The sequence below is a fragment of the Cricetulus griseus genome, chromosome 4, assembly GCF_003668045.3.
Source record: "Cricetulus griseus strain 17A/GY chromosome 4, alternate assembly CriGri-PICRH-1.0, whole genome shotgun sequence".
NCBI classification, from domain to species: Eukaryota; Metazoa; Chordata; class Mammalia; order Rodentia; family Cricetidae; genus Cricetulus; species Cricetulus griseus.
The window spans coordinates 72274187-72297952 of NC_048597.1; the positions used below are offsets into that span (position 1 = coordinate 72274187).

The following is a 23766-nucleotide window of genomic DNA, read 5'->3' on the forward strand; positions in this document are numbered from 1 at the left end:
AAAGCCTAGAGCCACAAGTGGTAAACAATGAGGACAATTCCTTTTAGTTATTGTACAGGCAACTCGAAAATGCCACCCCTTAATTAACATTCCTTTATTGGTGGTATCTTCTGTATTCATTTCCTTTCCCATTTTTTTAAGGAAGGGGAAAAAAACAATAGGGAGAAGGGGGGTGTTAAAAAAAAAATCAAAAGACCGGGGTTTTGTGTTGTCTTCCAAAATGAAATGAACCAATACCTTCACACCGGAAAATCTGAACAAAAAGTCAACGCGTCCTCCGCGCTCCCTCCCCGCCTGCCTGCGCCCAACAGGTGCTTCCCCGCCCTCCCGGAGCCGCCGATCCTCGGGTCGCCGCAGAGCACCCGCCTGGGGCCCGCCCGTACTCACGGCCGCTCGGCGGTCCGCGGCCCGGTCCGCAGCGCCCATCCGGCCCAGCCTCGGTCGGCGCGGGCTCGGCTTTCAGGCGGTCCCGGTGCGGCCCGGAACGCGTTCCGGCCGTTGGCGCCCTGGCCCGGCGCGAGGCATCTTCCTGCCGCCGCCCCGCGGGCCGCCTGCCCTTTGTTTTGGAGCGGTGGCCCGGCCCAGCCGCCATAAACGGCCTCGGAACGCCGCGCCGGCCAATCGGTGCCCGCGCCCGCCCTCGCCGCCCCGCCCCCGCCGTGTCCCCGCCCTCGTCCTGCCCCCGGCGTCCACCCGCGCTGCGCTGCGCTGCGCCCCGGGGACTCGGCTTGAGCCGCCTGCCTGGGCTGAGATCTCCCGGGTCTCGAGGGGCGGGGCCTGGAGAGGAACCGCCTGAGTCCGAAATCCGAGGGGACTGAGCAGGTAGCTGGGTGGGGAGGTCCAGGTCCTGGGAAGGCCACACTCAGGGCGGAGCGTTCCCACAGGTTTGCGCCTCAGGCGACACGCAGGAGGACCTCTGCAGTCGGATCCCTGGGGTGCAAGGTTCTTTGGCTTCTTCCCGAACCCCCTTTCTCAACTCTCCAAGATCTCGGAGGACTTGAACTGTGGAACCCCCGGATCAGAACTCCTGCCTACAACTCAGGCAGCCTACATCCACTCGCCTGTCCCATACTCCTGTTATTTATTTTCTTCGTCTCTTTAGATCGATGTTTAAATAAAAGTACACTGCTGAGGGTGGGTGTACACATTTTAATACGTGTTAGCGCCCTCTAGAGTGTTAGGATTTATTGTTTTGAGAATGCCGCTAATTGATTAGATTGCTGCTTCTATTTGCCGGGTACCCCATGAGTTGCCATTTACTTAGCGACTCAAGTGATTGATTACTCTCTTCTATACTCTTCCTAGCTAGAAGATGGAATCTCATGGGTTTTGGGGTTTTTGTTTGCTTCTTTGCTTGTTTGGTTGGTTGGTTTTGGATTCTCGAGACAGGGTTTCTCTGTGTAGCTTTGGAGGCTGTCCTGGCACTCGCTCTGTAGACCAGACTGGCCTGGAACTCACAGAGATCCGCCTGCCTCTGCCTCCCAAGCGCTGGGATCATCACCAGCGTGCACCATCACTGCCCGGGGTTTTTTGGTTTTTAAGATATGGTCTCTAATTCAAGCTGGCCTCAACCTTGTAGTGCAAGGATGATCTTGAGCTTTACTTTTAAACTTATTGTGTGAATAAGCGTGTGTTTCCACGCATTCAGCATGCTGTGGAGGACACAGGACAGCTCTGCTTCTCTCCTACCATGGGGCATTCAACAGTCTTGTTTCAACACTTTAACCAGTTATGACTGTTAACTCTTGGCCACTGTAAACGGAAGCTTCCCTGTCCAAGGCTGAAGGCAGCACTGGTCCACACATGCTGCAAACAAATATTTAAAAGGCAGTTTGACCACATACCCAATGAGCAGGGCAGCTGGCATCCCCCCGGGGTGATGACCTCCTTAGAATGCCTTTCTTGTTTGTTGGTTGGTTTTTGAAACTGGGATTCACTGTGTAGCCCTGGCTCTCCTGGAACTTGATTATGTAGAACAGGCTGGCCTTGAACTCAGAGATTCCCTTGCCTCCTGAGGGGCTGGGATCAAAGTTGTTACCACACTTGCATCACCATGATTGCCTCTAGAGTTGGCTTTTGACCATCCATACAGGGTACTCTGTTCAACTTTTTATTTATTTATTTTTTTTTTCAGATGGTTTCTCTGTGTAACAGTCCTGGCTGTCCAGGAACTCAATTTGCAGACCAGGCCTGCCTCTGCCTCCCGAGTGCTAGGATTAAAGGTGTGTCCCTTTTAACTTCCAGGACAATCCAGTGCTCCTTTTAGCTTTCTGGTCTCCAGAAGTACTCCAGGACAAACATACAAATCTAAAAATTTTAAGCAGCTAGAATCCTCATTGAGAGAGAATGTGTTATTTGATACTTCAAGAATTTTTGTGAAGCCAGGCAGTGGTGGCACACGACTCAAATCCCAGCACCCAGGAGGCAGAGGCAGGCAGATCTGTCTGATTCAAGGTCAGCCTGATCTACAGAATGAGTTCCAGGACAGCCAGAACTACTCTTTTTTTTTTTTATCTTAAGTATTGTAAGTTCCTGTTGTTTTTGCTAAGTTAAAAACACTAGAAAAAACACAATTTTGACAAGATTCAGACATAAACTAAAATTCTGTTATGCAATAGTTCCCCAGCCCTGGCAGTCATCACTCTTTGTGTATAAATCCGGCTACTTTGTGTATCTTACATAAATGAGATCACAAAGTGTCCTTTTGTGACTTACTTCATTAGGTGTGTTAATATCCAAGGCTCATCCATGCATACATTAGAATTTTTCTCCTCTCTAGGGAGGTATAACACTGTTGCCAATAGATCCACTTAATGTCCTGTGGTCTCTGGGGCTGCTTTCCCCATCTGGCTGGGGTCAATAATGCCACTATGCATGAGTGCACGCTCTAGACCTTGCTTTAAACAAAACCGATACAATGTATTTAAATCAAAGCCACACCCTAACCAGGCGCGGGACCTCTTCAGACATCCTTGCTTCTTATAAGCAGCCTTAGTTGGGTTAGTTAGTGCTGCCTGTATGGCCTGGGGATCTGGCCATCCACTGGCACATGGCCCATCTACGAAGGGCCATGCTGATGAAAACTGACTCTCCCTCTCCTGTGGGCCTCTGGAGCTCCTGTGGAATACTGCCTGACTTGGTTATGTCCATATGCCATAGCTGCTATGAGTTCCTGGGTGCCATATCCCTGCCATGTCCAGAAGACACTGTGAAGAGACAGACGTGGTTCAAGAGTAACAGAAGCATAGGGATGAGTTTTGTTTTTTAAATTTTTATTTTGCCGCTGGAGAGACGGCTCAGAAGTTAAGATCACTGTTCAATTGCCAGCAACCACATGTTGGCTCACAACCATCTGTAATGCCCTCTTCTGGCCTGCAGGGACACATTGCAGACAAAGCACTATATACATAATAAATCTTTTTAAAAATTATTCATTTTTTGAGACAGGGTTTCTCTGTAATTGTCCTGGCTGTACTGGAACTCACTATGTAGACCAGGATGGCACTGAACTCACAGAGATCCACCTGCCTCTGTCTCCCGACTGCTGGGATTAAAGGTGTGCTCCACCAAGCCCAGCAAGGCTGAATGTTTTAAGTATCTGGAATAGGCTTTCCAACTTGCTGACACCTACAGTTACTGAAGCCTCTCCTAGAAGCTTGGAGTATTGAAAGCCCACGGTGTGGATTATATTACAAACTGAAGGAGACAAATGCATCTATCTGATTATCCTGATTCACCAATTGTGAGAGGCAATGACTTGGTGACTCTGTATGTAAAACTTTTGACAGTTTGTGGGAAAGTAAGGAAAACGGTGACACCAATTGGTTGCTCCTAGCACCTCTGGATAAACTGACAAAGGAAAAGAATGAGCTCTGAGGTAAAATCAATCAACTATTAGCATCTCAGAATAGTGAAGAACAGTGACAGAGATGGGTGGCATGACTCATATGGACCTTTGGTATTGGCTAATCAATCATGGCATTTCCAAGTATGAAATACATAAGAAGCCCACTGCAATTTGTTTATTGTATAAACTGAAACATTTTCAAATAAATGAAAGCCAGTGTCAGTGCACAAACTAATTTCCAGACATGAGCCAGTTTGTATCCCCACAACCCCTTGAATGAGACAGCCAAGTTCCCCAGAAGGACTTTGATAAAATACCTAAGAGTTTACTGTTAGCCATTCCCCAGTCCTTCCGCAAAAGGACCTACACTAGTGGAAGGAAAACAATCAGACTTCCTGGAGTTTACTGTACACTGGTTCTGAATTGATGCTGATTCTGGGAGATCCCAAAAACTCTGTGGCTTATGCAGGTCAGGGGATTAATGGAGTTTTGACTTACAGTAGGTCCAGGAAGTACCTGAACTCATCCTGTGGTTAATTCCCCAGCCCCAGAATATATAATTGGGTTAGATATTAGAAGTTAGTAGAATTCTCCCACTGGCTCTCTGGCTATTATGGTTGGAAAGGCTATATGGAAACATCTAGAGTTGCCTCTGCCAGGGAAAACAGTGAGTCAAAAAAACAGTATCACATCCCTGGAGGAATCTTGGAAATTAGTGCCACTGTCAAGGACTTAAAAGATGCAGGGATGAAAAAAAAAAAGATTCAGGGATGGTGGTTCCCACATCTCCCTTTAACTCTCCTATCTGGACAGTGCAGAAGATGGATGGATTGTGAGGAATGACAGTTGACTACTGAAAACTCAATCAAGTAGTGACTCTGATTACAGCTGCTGTACCAGATGTGGCATCTGAGCAGATTAACACATCTCCTGGTACATGGTATGCAGCTATTGATCTAGCAAATGCCCTTTTCTTGGTACCTGTCCATAAGGATCACCAGAAGCAATCTGCTTTCAGTTGGCAAGGCCAGTGGTACACATTTACAGTTTTACCTCAAGGATTAACTCTCCTGCCCTGTGTCATAATTTAATTTGAAGGGATTTTTTTTTTGAGACAGGGTTTCCTCTGTGTAATAGCCCCTTTTAGACCACTTTTTAGGCCAGATTGGCTTGGAACTCACAGAGATCTGCCTGCCTCTGCCTTGAAAGTGCTGGGATAAAAAGACAATAAAAAATGACAACCCAGTCATTTGGGGAGATTTTTTTTTTTTTGAGACAGTTTCTCTGTGTAACCTTGGCTGTTCTGGAATTTGTTCTGTAGACCAGGCTGGCCTCAAACTCACAGAGATCCACCTGCTTCTGCCTCCAAAGCACTGGGATTACAGGCATGTGTCGTCATTGCCTGGCATTTGAAGGGATCATGATTGTTTCTTCCACACAGTATCACATTGGTTCACTACATTGACAACACTAAGCTGACAGGACCAAATGAGAAGGAAGTTGACTTCTTGTTAACACATACACATCAGATGAGAAATAAATCCAGCCAAATTTCAAGGACCTCTACCTCACTGAAATTCTTAGGAGTCCAGTGGTGTGGGGCATGCTGGGATATTCTGTCTAAGGTGAAGGATAAGTTATTACACCTGGCCCCTCCCACCACCAAGAAAGAAACACAATGTTTAATGGTCCATTTGGATTCTGGAGACAACACATTCCTCACTTGGGTGTGTCACTCTGGTCCATATACCAAGTGACTCAGAAAGCTGCTAGCTTTTGAATGGGGCTGGGACAGAAGGCTTTTCAATGGGTGCAGACTGCTATGCAGGCTTCTCTATCACTTGGGACCATATGATCCAGCAGACCCTATGGTGGTACTTGAGGTGTCAGTGGCAGATAGGGATGCTGTTTGTAGCCTTTGGCAGGCCCTATAGGTGAATCACAGATGAGACCTTTTGAAATTTTGGAGCAAGGCTCTACCATCACCCGCAGACAACTGCTCTCCCTTTGAGTGACAGCTCTTGGCCGGTTATTGGGCTTAGTGGAAACTGAACGTTTTACAATGGGCTACCAAGTGACCTGAGCTGCTCATTATGATCTGGGTATTTTTGGACCCATCAAGCCATAAAGGAGGACGTGCACAGCAGCAGTCCAATATTGAATAGACGTAGTATATACATGATAGATCCCAAGCAGGTCCTGAAGACACAAGCAGGTTACTTGATGAAGTTGTCCAAATGCCTATGGTTTCAACTCCTGTTACAATGTTCTCTGCTACTGAACATGCACCATAGCCTCATGGGCTGTGCCCGTTGGGCATTGGTGGTGCATGCCTTTAGTCCCAGCACACAGGAGGCAGAGATAGGCGGATCTCTGTGAGTTTGAGGCCAACCTGGTCTACAGAGCTAGTTCCAGGACAGCCTCCAAAACAATAAAGAGAGACCCTGTCTCGAAAAAAAAAAAAAAAAAGAATATCTCATGGGCTGTGCCCTATGATCAGTTGTCTGAGGAAGAGGAGACTAAGGACTCTGTTTATTGATGGTTCTGAACACTATGTAAGTACCCCCCAAAGTGGACGGCTGCAGCATTACAACCCCTTTCTGAGACATCCCTGAAAGACACTGGCAAAGGGAAATCTTCATAGTGGGCACAACATCGGGCAGTACACATGGTCATAGTTAGTTTGGAAGGAGAAATGGCCAGATGTGTGATTGTTCACTAATTCATGGGCTGTAGCCTACAGACTGGTTGGATGGTCAGGGGCTTGCAAAGAGTATGACTGGAAGATTGGTGAGAAAGTCATCTGGGGAACACATATATAGCTGGATCTCTCCAAGTGAAGATGTGAAGATACTTGTGTCCCATGTAAATGCTCACCAAAAGGTGACTTCAGTAATCAAGTAGGTAAGATGACCTGTTCTGTGGACAGTCTTTTTTCCCCCAGCCATCCTTGTCATTGCCCAATGGGCCTACAGAGTGGCCATGGTGGCCGAGATGAGGTTATGCATGGGCTCAACAACATGGGCTTCCACTCACCACAGCTGACATAGCTCCACCTCCAGCTGAGTGCCAGATCTGCCATTAGCAGAGACCAATGCTGAGCCCCAGATATGGCACCATTACCTGGGATGCACAATCAGTGACCTGGTGGCACATTGAGTACATTGTCCTATTTCCTCCATGGAAAGGACAACTCTTTGTCCTTACTGGAGTAGATATTTATTCTGGTTATGGATTTGTCTTTCCTCCATGTAATGCTTCTGCCAAAACCACCATGCATGGATTGACAGAATGTCTTACCCACCATCATTGTATTCTAGCCAGAGTTGCTTCTGACCAGGGAACTCACTTCACAGCCAGAGAAGTGCAGCAGTGGGCCCACATCATGGCATAAACTGGTCTTACCCTGCTTCGCATCACCATGAAGCAGCTGGTCTGACAGAAAGATGGAATGGCCCTTTGAAGACACAAGTACAGCACCAATTATGTGGCAGCAGCCTGGGAGGCTGGGGATTCCCAAGAAGGCAGTGTATACTTCTTAGTTAGGGGTTACTATTGCTGCGATGAAATACAATGACCAAACCAACTTGGGTGATGAAAAAGTTTATTTGGCTCACATTTTTCTATCACCAGGACAGGACAGGAACTCACACAGATCAGGAGCCTGGAGGCCATGGAGGGCTGCTGCTTACTGACTTGTTCCTCATGGCTTGTTTAGCCTGCTTTCTTGTAGAATCCAGGACCACTAGCCCAAGGATGACACCACCCACAATCACTAATTAAGAAAATGCCCTATAGTCTACAGCTGGATCTTATGGAGGCATTTTCTTGAGGTTCCCTCCTCTCCTTTAGCTTGTGTCAAGTTGACATAAAGTTATTCTATTGCAGTTATTCTATTATAGTTTCTCCTATTGCCAGGATCCACAGGTCCAGGACTCAAGGGGTGGAAGAGGAAATGGTTCCATTCACCCTCACCCCTAGTGACCCACCAGGAACATTTTTGCCTCCAGTTCCTGCAACCTTAAGTTCTGTTGGCCTAGAAGTTTTGGTTTAAGATGGGGAAGCTCTCCTGCCAGGAGACACAACAAACATTCCATTGGATTGGAAAGTCAGACTTCCACCTGGCCACTGTGGGCTTCTGATGCCCTTAAGCCAACAGGCTAAGAAAGCCAAAACAATATTAAGAGGGTGACTGTTCCAGATTCCCAAGGGAAAGTTGGATTGCTTCTTCCCAATGAAGGAAGACAGATTATGTCTGGAGTACAGGAGATCCTTTAGGGCTTCTCCTGGTGCTACCATGTCCTGTGATTAAAATCAATGGGAAATTACAGCAGCTCACACTTTGTTTCTTTGTTTGTGGATGCAAAACTACAGGTCTGAAGTCCAAGGGAGAAGGGTTACAGCCAGGGAACAGGTTTGGGTTACCCCAAACACTACATTCCCACCTAGAAGTAGCTTCATCAGCTTCTTACAGTCCAAGACAGAGTCATAAATCCAAGCCCTTTGAAGAGTGGCCAAGCAGGGAAATCTTGGCTATCTCTGATAGCATCCTTAGGCAGCCCTTTAATCGGTGGAAAATAGGATTTTGGTGTAATACATCCCTATTTGGAGATCAACTGTAACCAGGTTTTGGACCTGCAACATTCCAACCTCTCCACACTACCAAGGTTCCAATAGGTTCAGTAGCTTTTGCAGACACAGCTTCTTATCCTATAGTTATGATTGCCACCTAACAGGGGCGAGAGTACCTCACCATGGCTTTGATTTGGTATCCCCAATAATTAGTAATGTTTGTTTATTTTGAAAATTTCATTGGCCACATTACCCACACACTTTCTATTTATAGTGTTCTGTTTGGGGGATCCACACATTGAAAGTAGAGGGCTGGTGTCCAACAATGTCTAACACTACTAAGTAGTAATTTAAAAATTGCTGCAATGTAGGTTCTAAAGTCCCCATCTAAAAACCCATACTCTGGAAATGGTCCAAAATCTGAAACACTTTGGTATCCTCAGTGGAAGTTCATGTAACAGGCCATGTGGGACTAGAGCTAGAAGTCAGTGGTGCTTAGCCCTACATCAAGCCACACAGCAAAGCCATCTCCAGGGAATGACTCTAGATAATGATCTCTTCTGCCAGGCCAGACATTCAGGGACTTAGAGATCCCAACTGGAGGCTGAGTGTAGAGGCCAGTGTCTTGTAACACGTGCTTTTCCCTGCATGGCTTCACATGTATTCCTGCGGGGACTCTTAACCAGTCTTTCTTCTCCTTCAGGGTTCTGTTCACCTGTGCTTTCAGACAAGTCTTCTCTGCCACACACCAGAGGCCGGTGCCTTCACCCTCTCCCTTCTTCATCCAGCTTTCTTCCTTCTCATTCTCCCCGTTCCTTCACCTTTGTCGTTTACCCCCTCCCCTCAAGGCAGGGACTTGGTTTGATCCTGGCTGGTGCTCAATGCTAAGAACTTCTATGAGGTACGTGTGTGTGCTGCAGGGTATTCAAGGACACAGTTAAAACCCAAGATGCCAGTCAGAGTCAACGCTCAGGACTGTTATCTACAATATTTCCTCTCAGAGCCAGAGCAGGGCTTCCTGGAGAGAGGCAGCATTAGGTTGGCCACTGGTTAGTGAGTGCTTGCTGAGCATGTGCCCAGACCTGAGTTAAAAAACCCAACAACAGTGGCAGTAGCTGTGGAGATGGTTCTATGGGTAGAGGGCTTGCTGCACAAACATGAAGGGCCTTCATGTGGATCCCTAGTGCCCGACCATGATGGGGAGTGCTTGCAATCCCAATGCTAAGACAGGATGCTCTCAGGGGCTAACCAGAGAGACCCTGCCTCAAAAAAAGTATGATGGAGAGTGATGAGGGAGACACGTGACAGTTTCTGACCTCTATAGACCCATGTGCATGTGAACACACACACACACACACACACACACACACAGGGGCCTGGGGCTGCAGATGGCTCAGTTGGTAAAGTAATTCTACACAAGTATAAGAATTTGAGTTGAATCCCCAATGTCTGTGTGTCTGTGTAAAAGCTGTATGCAGCGCAACACACCAATAATTTCAGCAGGGTGTGTGTATGAGACAGAGACAGAGAGAGAGAGAGAGAGAGAGAGAGAGAGAGAGAGAGAGAGAGAGAGAGAGAGAGAGATGCCTGGGACTTGTGGCCAGCCAGTCTGGCATAATTGGTGCAGTCTAGGTTCCCTGGGAAACTGATAGATGTAAGGGATAGCTAACAAAAAACCTTTAAAAAAAATAATATGGAAACCTACTATTATAGCTGTTTCCTAAAATACACACACACACACACACACACACACACACACACACACACACACACACACAGTTTAAATGGAGCTACCTTTAATTGTGGGGACAATGTCCTCCTCAAACAGGCTATCTAATAATAAAAAGTCTAGTGCTAGGCGTGGGCTCCCTCTGGAGCTGCCAGTATTCCAGGCTATTGCCATTGCTATTGGTTAGCCTCCAGAACTAACTTGACATGAGTCATCCCACCTGCTGGAGGGTGAAGTCAATGTCCTCTTTCCACTCTGTAGACCAGGCTGGCCTTGTGATCCTCCTTGATCCAGGAGGATCGCAGAGATCCTCCATCTCTCTCACAAGTGCTGGGTAAAGATGTGTGCCTGCCCGTGATCTCTACCAGCTTTTAGCAACTGGATTGGTGAGATATTCCCATTGCTGCGATTGTGTATGAATGCAAGTAGCCAACTACTTTCTGACTGAATTTAAGGCCTGCTCCAAGAGATGCAAACTTACCTGGCACAGGTTTTAGGGTCAAAAACCTGTGGCTAGGGTTCAGAGGTACTGATTTATCCTTATGCCTGTAGTTTAGTGCATTTCTCAACCTGCATCTTCTTTCAGCTATTAACAGTCCTCAAGCTGGTCAAGGTGCAGAGAATGAGAGTAGAGGTCTCAGTTCTAATGGGACACCATATCACATACCCTCCTCCCAGGCTCAGGACCATCACAGGAGAGGGATGAGGTTGTGAGAGGCAGCAGACAACTACACAACAAGGCATTTGCACATAGGAACTCACAGGGGAAGAGGTAGTTTCTGAGTCTCACTCCTAGCTCAGGAACTACTGGCATGTGTGGCTTCTGGGAAAAGGGGAGTCTTTTTTTTTCAGGGATGTATTACATAATGGCCTAAAGCAATGTGGCTCTCAACCTTCCTAATGCTGCAACCCTTTAATAGTTCCTCATGTTGTGGTGACCCCCAACCGTAAAATTATTCATGGCTTTGTAACTGTAATTTGCTATTGTTAAGAACTGTAAATATCTGTGTTTTCTGATGGTCTTAGGTGACCCCTGTGAAAGGGCCGTTCAACCCCAATGGGGTCACGACTCACAGGTTGAGAGTTAATAGAAATACATGCACTTATCGATGTGGTGCATGCCTTTAATCCCAGCACTCAAGAGGCAGAGGCAGGCGGATCTCTGTGATTCTGAGGCCAGTCTGGTCTACACAGAAGTTCCAGGACAATCAGGGGTACAGAGACCCTGTCTCAGCAGAGATAAAAAAAAAGTACACATGAAAATGGGAAGGAAAAGTGGGAATAGGAGGAATTAATTGTAGGGAGGGATGGGGGGAATGGAAGGAATGTACATACAAAATACACATTGTGTATGTACATGAAATTCTCAAACAGTAATAAAGGAGGTAAAAAAAAAAAGTGGCTAGTGATTGAGGGAGGCAGCAGGCCATCTCTGGTCACCACAAACATTCATGCATGTGTGCACACTTTGTACCAATATCTACACATCTCTCTTTACCTCCCCCACTCCAAAAAAGGGCTGGAAGCTGTGTAGGAGCTGGCTCTTTAAACACAGATGGCAAAGGCAAGTCTGGCCTTAGAGGATCCAGGCTGGAAGATGTCATGGACTGAATGGTTACCCCAAATGTGACTGCAGTTTTTAAAATTTTATATATGTGGGTGTTTTGCCTGCTTGCATGTCTGTGTACCATGTGTGCTGGCAATGGCCTGAAGAAGGTGTCAGGTTTTCAGAACCGTTGTCACAGACATCTGTAAGCCACCGTGTAGGTGCTAGGAATCAAACCCTAGTCTTCTGCAAGTGAAGCCGGTGCTCTTAATTGCAGTCACCTCTTTAGCTGCTCTTAATTGCAGTCACCTCTTTAGCGTGTAGTTAAGGCTGGTGTTAAGTGTACAGTCTTCCCGTCTCAGCCTTCCAGATAACTGAGACCACAGTCGTGAACGAATTGCTCAGTTTGCTGAAACTTAAAAAAAGGTAATGAGTGTGGAGTGGCGGCCATGCCTTTAATCCCAGAACTGGGAGGCAGAGGCAGGTGGATCTCTGTGAGTTCAAGGCCAGCCTGATCTACACAGTGAGTTCCAGGACAGGTTCCAAAGCTACACAGAGAAACCCTGTCTGGAAAAAAAACCAAACCAACACCTCCACCATTTCTCCCCAAAAGGTAATTAGGTTGCAATGAAGTCATTAAGGTGGGCCTAAGATATTCTGGTCAGACACTTACCACATGTGAAGCCACAGACCAAAGACAGGTATCGACAAACTAAGAGGTCTCAGAGGAAACCAATCCTGAGACACCTTAATCTTTGACATCAACCCCCAGTACTGAGACAATTCATCACTTAAGCCACCATTGCAAGGTGCTGCTATGGCAGTCCTAGCAGACTTATGCACTCCGCCTTTTTTTTTTTTTTTTTTTTTTTTTTTTTTGGTTATTCAAGACAGGGTTTCTCTGTGGCTTTGGAGGCTGTCCTGGAACTAGCTCTTGTAGACCAGGCTGGTCTTGAACTCACAGAGATCCGCCAGCCTCTGCCTCCCGAGTGCTGGGATTAAACACATGCACCACCAACGCCCGGCATGCACTGGGTCTTGGGAAAGAAAAAAAACCTAAAGCAATCACCCTAAAGGGACTGCCAGCCTGACTTCCACCCCACGGTTCTGTTCCAAATCCTTGGATCAGCCAGGAAGAAGCAATCTACACAGATGTGAGACTGTGGGCTCCTCAGCCCGGTGAGGAGAAGGGATGTAAACTCTTCAGAGCGTCCTCGTTTCTAAACGTAGCTGACCTTTCAGCCCAATAAGGAAGTGTGCAGATGCTACTGACATAGCAACCACACATTATTTTATGTTCTTTCCAAATTAAAACATTTCCAGCTTTAGGACCAAGAAGAGGAAAATCTAAGAGCAGAGATGAAAGTAAGCTATTGATGGAAGCAGTTGCCATGGCACTGTGCGCTCCTTGGAGCTGCCAGCTGCCACTTGATTTCCCATTTTTCCTGCAAATGAAGGAGTGCACGAAGCTAAGGGCCTGCCGCCCACTGTGAGGGAGAAAATAAACTATGCATTTTAATTAGAAAGTTAACCAATGATGGGAATGTCTTTAGAGTGGCTATGCAAACAAGGTTCAGGACTTCTTACTTAACAAATCACTAGATTATCTTGCTAAAAATGTAGACTTGTTTAAAGCTATGTAATCACTCAGTAGAGCAGGGTTTGTACAGGCCCTGGGACTATCTAAATTCCAGGGGGAGTAACTAAGGCACGCCAGCAATCAGCAGCCTAGATGTGCTGCCTGGCTCTGGCTGCCAAGGTGTCCCAATAGTGGGACCACAAGCCCATTGTTTTTGTTTTTTTGTTTATTTTTCCTTTTTGGTTTTTTGAGACAAGGTTTCTCTGTGGCTTTGGAGGTTGTCCTGGAATTAGCTCTTGTAGACCAGGCTGGTCTCGAACTCAGAGATCCACCTGCCTCTGCCTCCCGAGTGCTGGGATTAAAGGCATGAGCTACCAATGCCCTGCCCTTTTTTTTTTTTATTTTTAAAGATTTGTTTATTATGTGTACAGTGTTCTGCCTGCTGGCCAGGAGAGGGCACCAGATCTCATTACAGATGGTTGTGAGCCACCGTGTGGTTGCTGGGAATTGCACTCAGGACCTCTGGAAGAGCAGGTAGTGCTCTTAACCTCTGAGCCATCTCTCCAGCCCTGGCCACAGTCCATTTTTAAGTGTAAACAGCAGGAAAGCAGCCTCATACCCCAAATGGACTCCAGGCAGGGTGCCTGTGTCAGGTCTACATGGCTCCCAGTACTGTCACCCAGCTCCTGCCTGGGCAGAACTGTGTTGTTGGCTGCTTGCCTCTTGCAGACAGAACTGCAGAGCACAGGCTGCAGTTCTGCCAACTCCACTGCTGACCAGGACACACAAAGGGCAGAAGCATGCTGTTTCTTTCATGACATCTGCTTTTGATTTTTTTTCAAGACAGGGTTTGTGTATCCTTGTAGACCTTGCTGGCCTTGAACTCACTGGGGTCCATCTGCCTCTGCCTCCCGGGTGCTAGCTTTAAAGGCGTGTGCTGCTGCCACCATCACCTGGCAAATCAATCTTATCCTTGTATTAATTCTTAACGGTTCCTTGAGGTGGGTTAGTGCCACCACTAACAGCAAAGCTTCCTTCATTAAATATTTTGGTACTGCATTTGCTTCACAACTGAAATGAGTTCTGATGAGGCAGCTGCTCTGACATGTAGAGATTTAAAGTTAAAAACCAAACCCAAAATGTTCACTTCATGTGTTCCTGTGAGTGCAAGTGGGTCACAAGAATCAATCTCAGGATTAATGGCAGGCGGCTTTATCTCTGCACCTACCTGCCTCAAAGGCCTACCCAGAGGGGTTTTGTTCTCAGCTTAGCAGTGGCCAGCGCATTGTCTAACAAGGTGGGAGCAGGGTGCTGTCCCTTCCTTTGGCCATGGCACTGTGGTTTAAATATGCAGGCACTGAGCCCTGCTTCGGCAAATGCACAGCCTTTAGTTCCTTACCTCTCAAGTGCCTTTGCCCCCGTGCTTGTGTCTTCTCCGCGCAGAGTGGTCTGGTCTTCTCATCCTTCTAAGTCAGGAGGATGAGCTCCCCGGACAGGTTCTGGACTCTGGCATTATGACATATAGCCGTTCCAGCTCGTGGGCCTCTGCTGCCAGCTTGGTCTCCTCTGCCCACCTCTACACATGGCGAACAGTTGCCTGTGGCTTCACTGATTCCTTGGTTACTTCATCTTCAAAAATTATTTAGGAGTGGGAGACACACAGGATGCAGGTACACCTTTCCAGATTCCATCTCAATTCAGGGCACTGGTGAGAAAGGCACCCAAACTCAAGAACATGGTGCTGTGGACTTCACATGGACAACAGATGGCCATTTTTTTTTTTTCAGAATATGAAAATAAAACTATGGAACACGTCATGAATTTGCGTGTCATCCTTGCGCAGGGGCCATGCTAATCTTCTCTGCATCGTTCCAATTTTAGCATATGTGCTGCCGAAGCAAGCACCAAAAGTAATTTTTAAAACCAGAATATTTTGGGGTACTGGGCCTTGTGTGCAAATGACACACACTACTACACTACATCTGCAGCCTGAGTCAGCCTGAGAGCCCTGGTGGTGCTCCTGCTTATCCACTATGGGTTTTTCACTTTGGTCTTGTCTCAGTGCCCCCCAAGTCTGTGTAGTCAATTCTAAGAAAATCCACACTTTCTGCTCTACAAGGCCTTTGAGAATCTCACAATCATGGTTGGGAATACTTTAGTGTTGAAAAGGGAGATGTAAGAACACTCGGACGATCAGGTGGGCCTGGGCCCCTTGCATGTAGTCAGCTAGTGTGTGTTGCTTCCTGCATTGCCCAGGGTCTCTTGGCCTCGACAGCCCTGACCCCAGTCCCCCCTCCCCCTACTTCTAGCTTCTTTACACGCCTAACCTTCATTACTAGGTGTCTTACTATACAGATAACCCCACCTGGCTCTAGGAGTCAGTTTTCACTCACCAGTCACACATCTAAACTGGCTCCCCTGCTCCTGCTAATAGCAACCCAACACTTAACCACCTCGCTTACTACCTTGTTTTTTGAGACAGGGTTTATTTGTGTAGCCCTGGCTGTCCCAGGTCTTTTTCTGTAGACCACGTCTAACTAACTTACCTGCCTCTGCCTCCTAAGCACTGGGATTAAAGGTGTGGGCCAACACAGCCAGGCAATGGCTTACTACCTATCTCTAGTCTTGCTATGCAGCCCATGCTGGCCTTGAATTCTACCATTTCTCTTCCAAGTTTTTGTGCCCTGTACATCACTGAGCTCAAACCCTGGGCATCCTTTTTGTCCTGGTCTGTTCCATCCCAGCACTACAGGCTAGAGTTCCAAGCCATGAACCTCAGTTGAGGGGAAGACCACCTCTAAGCTCATGTGTGGAAGGCGAGAACCTCCCTTAGGCTGGGGGCACACTGTGATGGAGACCTAATTCTTATTTATGCTACAGGATCTGGAGTTCATCTCTAGCAGTGTAAACATCAAAACACAAGGTCCTTCCTCTTCATCCTCCCATACATCCTCCTTTGTGAAGAGGAAGTTAGAAAACTGAGAATGAAGGCAAAGAAGGAAACAAAGGAATTTCCCCAGATACCACATACCCTACATTTCAAAGAAGACCCGCCCCCCTCCAACCACTTCTTATATGTATGCAGGTCTATGGTGAAAGGGAGTGATGGTACCCAGTGGGCCCTGCTAAAGGTCTTAGAACACAAGAAAGCTGTTTTAACAGAGACCACTTTTCACATCCTGTCACAATCTTTGCTTTTAAGTATATACTTCAAGAATCCCCACAAAGGAATACCCCCAAATCTACTATAGGCAAGTTTGTTGTGTTTTTCTTTTTGGAGACAGGTCTTGTATTTTATATCGTCATATAAATGTTCTCTCCCTTCTGTGAAGAGAGATGCAACTCTGGTGATTCCTGAAGATACTGATGGTCCTTGAGGCAGGCAGTTGCTGGCTGTGCAGGTGAACAGCAGGAATCCAGTATTTGCTAGATTCATTTGAAATTAGTAAATCAGGGGAAAGACACACAGACAAGTTTCTTTTATTGGGTGTTCCCCCCACCCCCACCCCAGGACAAGGTCTCCCTAAGTAGCTTCAGCTGGCCAGGAACTCCTTTTTAAAGACCAGGCTCTGCCTCTAGAGTGTTGGAATTAAATGTATGGGCCACCATGCCTAGCCTCTATCAGGTGATCTGCTCTTTTGTTATATCACTATCTAAGGGAAACACATCCAAAGCAATGGTCTCCAGACTCTTCAAATAGTTCTACCTATTTTTCTGCTCTCCTGTGGAGAGATATTCTATATTTAATAAAGAATCTAGATACAAGGGGGATCCTGCCTCTTGCTACCACCTCTCTGTAATGAGTGTCCACAGCCTACGCTACCTGCACCACAGCCCTTTACCCCTGGCCCTCTGGCTGGTTTTCTCACTGAGTCACTACTCCACTCTGGCCTCTCAGCACTCTGCTTTGTCTAACCCAGTGACTGGCATCAAGGGTGAGAAGACAATGTTCCTCACCATCAGTGATCTTTACTTCACCAAAAAAGACAATAGGCACAAGCTTGCTGTTTCCTCCTGGCTTTAGCCATTCTTGATGGCGGTCAAGAAGCTGGTATTTACTGTCCATTGTTTCACTCTATCTTCTCTTCCCCATTGTCTCTTTGCTCTTAGACTCAGAGATGTACAAAACACGTCCTACAGAAAAACCATCATCCGGGCTGGAGAGATGGCTCAGAGGTTAAGAGCACCGATTGCTCTTCCAAAGGTCCTGAGTTCAATTCCCAGCAACCACATGGTGGCTCACAACCATCCGTTATGAGATCTGGTGCCCTCTTCTGGTGTGCAGATATACATGGAAGCAGAATGATGTATACATAATAAATAAATCTTAAAAAAAAAACAAAAAACCATCATCCTACTGCTCTGGACACTCTCATGCCCTATCCTGCTCACCTCAGTACTAGGCCCCAAGGAGGACCCTACAATTCCCTCCACCTGCTGTGACACCCCGCCCCTAGCCCAGTGACACTTAGTCCTGATTATGTATGGCAGTCAAGATGCTGGTCTATCACTGCTGTTGAGGTATGGCAAACTGTAAGGAGCAGGCTTCAGCACTGAACAAGGAAGACAGCCACGTCCACTGCTTTCTCCTGGAGTAGATTTGAATGTGATGTGCCCATTCAGTTTAGGTTATACCAACTCTGTTCCCTGAGGAGTTTTCAAAACAGGTTTTCCTCTCAGATGGACAGAAGCACGGTTTAGTAATCAGGGATTTACTGACACCTTGCAACAACATACAATGTCATAAAAGACATTTGGGAAGATCTGGTATTCACTCAGTATTTGCTGTGGTGCAGTGATAATTACTTGAATATGTTTCTACCTTCCATGCATACGATACTGGTTCCCTTTCATAGCTGGCAGTCTGCTGCAGACTGAGCACAGAGAGCCAGCTGCGCCTAACAACAGAGGGGAAGGTGCTCAACTTGGCTTTAGAGACCCAAAGCACCCCCATAAATACTGAGAAACAAGTGCCCAAGACCTGTTAATAAGTTATGAGTTCCTGGTATGAAAAGAAACTACATCCGAGGTCCACCTGTAGTAAGGTCACTGAAGGCCAGTGGATGGGGGAGGGTACAGGGGGTACCCAGTCACCCAGAGCACCAATTTCTGATCCTGCTACTAACAGCTGGCAGCAGAGTCAAAGTTGGTAGGCACTCTATGTGGAACAACCACACAGTACTCAACAGCACTGGTATCTGGTTAATACAGTGACACAATTTAATGATTCTAAGAATTTTTTTTTTTTTTGTAATTCTTATTACAAGTCTGGTACCATAAACATTCAAATTATCTCTCTTAAAAAGCACGTGTACAACATCAAAAGAATTAAGATGAAATATAAACCTCTCTTACATTTTTTGTACACATTAACCAAATCACATAAACCACAGATAAATGTTCAAGTTTAACAATATAATGAAAAAACATTTAGATTCTGAATAAAATCTTCCTTCAACATTTATTTTTTAAACTTACCATTATTCTAAATATCTATGCAGTTTGGGATACAATACCAAAAAGGTACCAACAGTACAAAGCAGATACAAAGCAATGTAAGAACCTTCTGGAGTGTTCCACAGGGATAAATGGCACAAAAAACAGGGCAACAAGCTTTAGGTAAACCCGGTGCAACCCTAGAGACTCTGGATCCCACTGCTGTTGATCAACCATATCAAGCTGGACACAGTCTGAGATGTCATACTATTTACCCCACTCCACATGTCTCATCTGGGCCATAGGGACCATGTTTCAAACACCAGCACAATTTTAAAGCACAAATGCTTTAAAAATGTGTAAGCAAAAGAATTGCTCAGATTTTCAAAACCATTACATTTACAAAAATATTTCCCTTAAACTTGGGATTGCTCCAAAACACTGATTTACAAATATAAAAGAATTATCAAGGACCCAAAGCATATGTGAATTGTATTAACATACTGTTACCATACTATATAAGTCACCAAAATTCAAATGTAACTATTAATATTAATGTAAGTGTTAATCATAAGCAGATGAAAGTCTCCTCTAAGTGGTCTGAACACTATGTGGCATGCAGTGTGGGTGATGGACCTCTGTGATTCCGCAGACACAGCTAACAGTCACCTCCACCCCACTACCCTGCCCTGCTCACAGGAGGAGGAATGGCGTGAGAGAGCACACATGCACCACACAGCTCTTTACGGAGAGGCCTCAACCCTACGCACAACTCTCACCAGTCTCTCTCGGATTGTTGAGCAGGCGTCTTCTTCATACAAAGTAAAGGAGCAGCATGTTCTCACCAGTGTTCTGCTCATATTTCAAGACATGGAAAAACCCACCACCTGACAGCTTGCCTATGTATGTACATAATGGAGGTGCTCAATGTCAGTGTATCTTTAGAAATGTGAGAAGAACCAAAGCAATGAGTGTGACTACACAGGACAGCTACCAGTTACCACAGTTACACTGGCTCTATGGCTCTCTGGTGTGTCATTTGCCATGCACATAGCTGCACTAATTGTGGTATAGTGACTCTAGGATGCAGAGAGTGGTTTCAACACCAATCTCACCTCACAGTACCAGAAAGGGGCAGCGCAGAGAGCTCAGTCCCCTTGATGATGAGGCTATGGTTTCCTTATTTAGAAGACTGCAAATTAATCTCAAAATGTAATGTGAATACCTCCTTTTTCAAGAAACATAAAGAGACAAGTAGGAAAACTGTCAATGCTTAAAAAAAGAGAAGAGAAGAAAACTCATTACTAGTGTATCAATAAAAGTAGATTCTGCATCTTTTAGTGCAGGGTGGGCTTCATGTGTGGAAGTGAAAAGCAGGGACTTAGGAAGAATCGAGATCTGGTTTCTGAAGAGTCAGCCACGCTTTAGCCAGGTGAGGGGAGTGTCACACTGAACCCAGTAGCAGACACCATGGGTACTATTGAATAGCCCTTCCCACAGCTTTAGGATACACAGGCAGAAGGCCCTTTTCAGAGGGAACCAGAGCTTCCAACCTGGCATGTTTGTGTGTCATCATCACCATCTGACTACTTAACACCTGTAATATTGAGAGGGCTATGTCAGAATCATTTGCTGCTCAGAGGGTGAGGAGAGAACCTTTCTATTTTTTTTGGGGGGGGGGGCTTGAGGAGGGCCTATGTAGTCCCAGCTGTCTTCCAATTCAGAGATCCATCTGCCTCTGCCTTCCTGAGTGCTAGGATTAAAAGTATACAACACCTGGCTGAAATGATCTTTCTAAGCCATCTTACATAAACAGATGTGTGGGGCAGTGCAGGGGTGGGGGTGGGGAGGAGTGGAGTGAGGCCCATGAACATTTTTGCCTGAAGCACAAATTATAAATTGATTGTGACTATCCACTTAAGACACACTGATCCAGAGGAAATCAACACTGAATAATATCATCGTTGTAAAGATAAAGATGTACATTTATTTCCATGAGTTACAAGTGCATTCTGTTCATACTAGCAGGCAGTCTTTATAGAACCCATTCTCCGGTGCTGTCAAAAATCATGGGGGAAAAAAAGACAGATGAGAAATGAAAAGCTAACACTAGAATTATCTCTCCTAAATCATCTTCTGGATAGCAGTCTCTGTGGAATACAATTCAGAGGTCACAATAGATTTTGCTCAATCATAGGATGTGACACTTGGACAGTGATCTCTGCACAGAAAGCCTTAACAGTCATGCAAGGGCACAGTAAGTATTGAACAAGGCAAACTTCTCATCAGAGAGCAGTGAGGGGGTCAGGAGGCACTGTACTGGGATAACACCATCAACTCCACAGCACACAGCGCAGAACAAAATAGATCAGGAAATAGGAGAGAGCTCGAACACAGTTACTGCTAGCCTTTTATGACATTAACTCAGCAGTACCAGAAACACCTCAATACTTGGCAACAGAACAGAGCTTCATGATGACAGCTCATGAAGGCTTTATTATAAGTCATTATACCACTGAAAAGTGAGCTTGAGATGCCGACATGCTGTAGGAGAAGAACTGTACACTTTCTCATTTTAAGACGCAGTGTTCCTCTTAACTAAACCCCAAGGCAGTGAATGTGGTTACAAAATCAGCCTTCCGTGTAAAACAGCTCAAGGCATATATGGAGCTCCACCCCGAACATCTAGGTCAGCTTGCTCTCTACTTCACCAGAAACTTCTACAGTTTAGTGCTTGTGCATCTTGCAGCAAATGACAAGCAGAACTGTTACTTTAAATCTCTGGCCAAGGACAGCATGTAACATTTTGGCAAGTGTTACACCTCCATTACAACAGAAGTAACTTTAGGGAACCTTTAGAATCAACACTGCTGGTGCAGTGCTTCCTAGAATAGTGATCCAATTGTTTTACAAGCTGGGCAAATAGTACATACCTTAAATATGGGACTAACATGAGACACAGAAAAATGTCCCCAAAGGACTCCCGTGACAGAAGTGCCTGCCCCTGAAGCTGCAATACCATCCAGGGGTGTCCACAAGCTCCTGTTCTGGGTACAGTTTACTAGTCAACAGATGAAGTGCAAATTTGGAGCTGTCACTGACTTAAAGTGCCTTATGTAATAGCATTCCTCACTGTAAAGCGAGATGCCAGTGACTGGCCAGCTTGGAAAGACTCCGCTCTGGTGAGGCTGCATGGTTCAGCAGGGTGACACGTACGCAGAAAGGGTTCAAGGAAGGAGGAACCACTGCATCTTTCAAACCAGAAAGCAGTCAGTGACTAAACGACAGTAGGCAGTGAGGGCACTGGAAGTGCTCGCTGCTGCAGGGCACTGGTGCCAGAAGACATCTCTGGATGAAGGGATTCTGTGAAAGTATAAAAGCCACTACTACCAGAAGCTGCCCCTCCAAGCAGCTCAAAGGAGTCAGAGTGGGTAAGCTGAGACGGGCTGGAGACAGGACCAGGGGTCAAGAACTGGGAGGAACACCGACATCTGAGCGCGTCCAGTCCTCTGAGCCCTTGTCCTGTAAAAAAAAGATAAACTCAGGAGTAAGGATTGAGCCATGTCACAATAGAGGCAGCAACAGCACAACATGGCAAAGTAAAGATGTAATGGGAATAAAATACTGTAAAAAGGCCACTGCACTCTCACACATAACATGGTATGTGTGACATGCAGGTCCTGGAGGTTGGAGCTCTGCTCTCATTTCACAGCCATCTTTCTCAGACAATTAAGAGCTAAGTTGGTATGGTATGATGGTTTGAATGAAAATGCCCCTCCATATGGCAGTGGCATTACTGGCGGTATGGCTTGTTGCAGGAAGCGTGTCTCTGGGGTTGGGCTTTGAGGGCTCAGAAGTTCAAGCCAGGCCCAGCACTTGGGAGTCAGAGGCAGGTGGGTCTACAGAGTGATTTCCAGGATAACAAGGGCTACACAGAGAAACCCTGTTCCAGCCCCCTTTCCCCCCAAAAGTAGGGTGGTAAGGATGAGTGCCATAGACCAATTACGTACAAGGTCATAGGCTGACAGGTTAACGAGACCTAAAATGCATCCAGTAAACCAAAGGGAGCTGAGGCTAATGCTCTTAGTAATCCATCTGCCTGAGAAAACTCAGAAATAGGCAAAGAAGAAAGGCAAACTTCTTCTACATTCACAGTATGGGACTCAGGAGATGGGTCTGGATGAAAATGAGGTACTGACAGCATCCCTTCAGATCAACACTGGAAATGTCCATATGCAAAATGCAATCAATCACCCTGACCTTTCAGGACTGCTTAGGCCACTACATAGACAACAGAAAGTTAGCCTCAGGCAGCAAGTGTTTTTTTTTTGTTTGTTTGTTTTTTGTTTTTTGAGGGTGTTTTGTCATGTCCCATCCTGTCCCCACAACCCCCACACGCCCAATGCCCCTGAGTCTCTCAAGCACTTCCTATCCTCAGCTTGGAGCTTGTCTGAGTTCCATAGGCTAAGCTCAGGGACAAATTCTCAGATCTATGCCAGAGACTGAGGTGTATGACCACATGCAGAATGAACCTGAGGACTTGTCTGTCAGTCAGAAAATACTTCAGTGCTACCACCTTCTGAATTAATTTTTATTTTATTTAAGAAGTTATCATTATTTTATGTGTATGGGTATCATATGTTGTATGTACAGTGCCCATGGTGCCACAAAGAGGGAGGAAGAACCCTTGGAACGTGGGTACTGGGACTCAAACCCAGGTCCTCTGGAAGAGTAGCCAGTGCCCTTAACTGTTGATCCATCCCCCCAGTCCCTTATTTTTACTTTAAAGAAAATAAATTAAAAGTTAGTCTAGATGGCAATTTTTTCTTGGAAATGTATGAGAGCAGCCAAATGTTAATGTGGTGGGAAAGGAGAACCTACTTAGAAATTTTTTTCAATTCTTTAGAATAGCTGAAAATTGTCATTAAAAGATCACTGGGAAAATGCCACACTTTAGAAATATATGGAATAACTGTGGGTCTCCAGCATTACACTGCTATAATAATAATATTGGCTTCCTGTCAACAGCACCTTAGTACCATCTTGGCTGTTTGTCT

At 46.0% G+C, this 23766-nt stretch overlaps 1 protein-coding gene and 1 non-coding gene across 3 annotated transcripts in view; both read right to left on the bottom strand.

Moving 5' to 3' along the window:
- Positions 1-15071: 15071 nt before the first annotated feature.
- On the bottom strand, positions 15072-15178 carry LOC113835429. The gene has a single exon (XR_003484974.1). It is a non-coding gene; the product is annotated as a U6 spliceosomal RNA (small nuclear RNA).
- Positions 15179-18708: 3530 nt separating this feature from the next.
- The window catches only part of Mapk1 (mitogen-activated protein kinase 1), a 66765-nt gene continuing 61707 nt past the window's right edge, over positions 18709-23766 (bottom strand). For both annotated transcript variants that reach the window (XM_027413217.2, XM_027413216.2), the window contains exon 9: positions 18709-22231. The gene's annotated coding sequence lies outside the window, so the exon portion shown is untranslated. The remainder of the gene's footprint in view (positions 22232-23766) is intronic.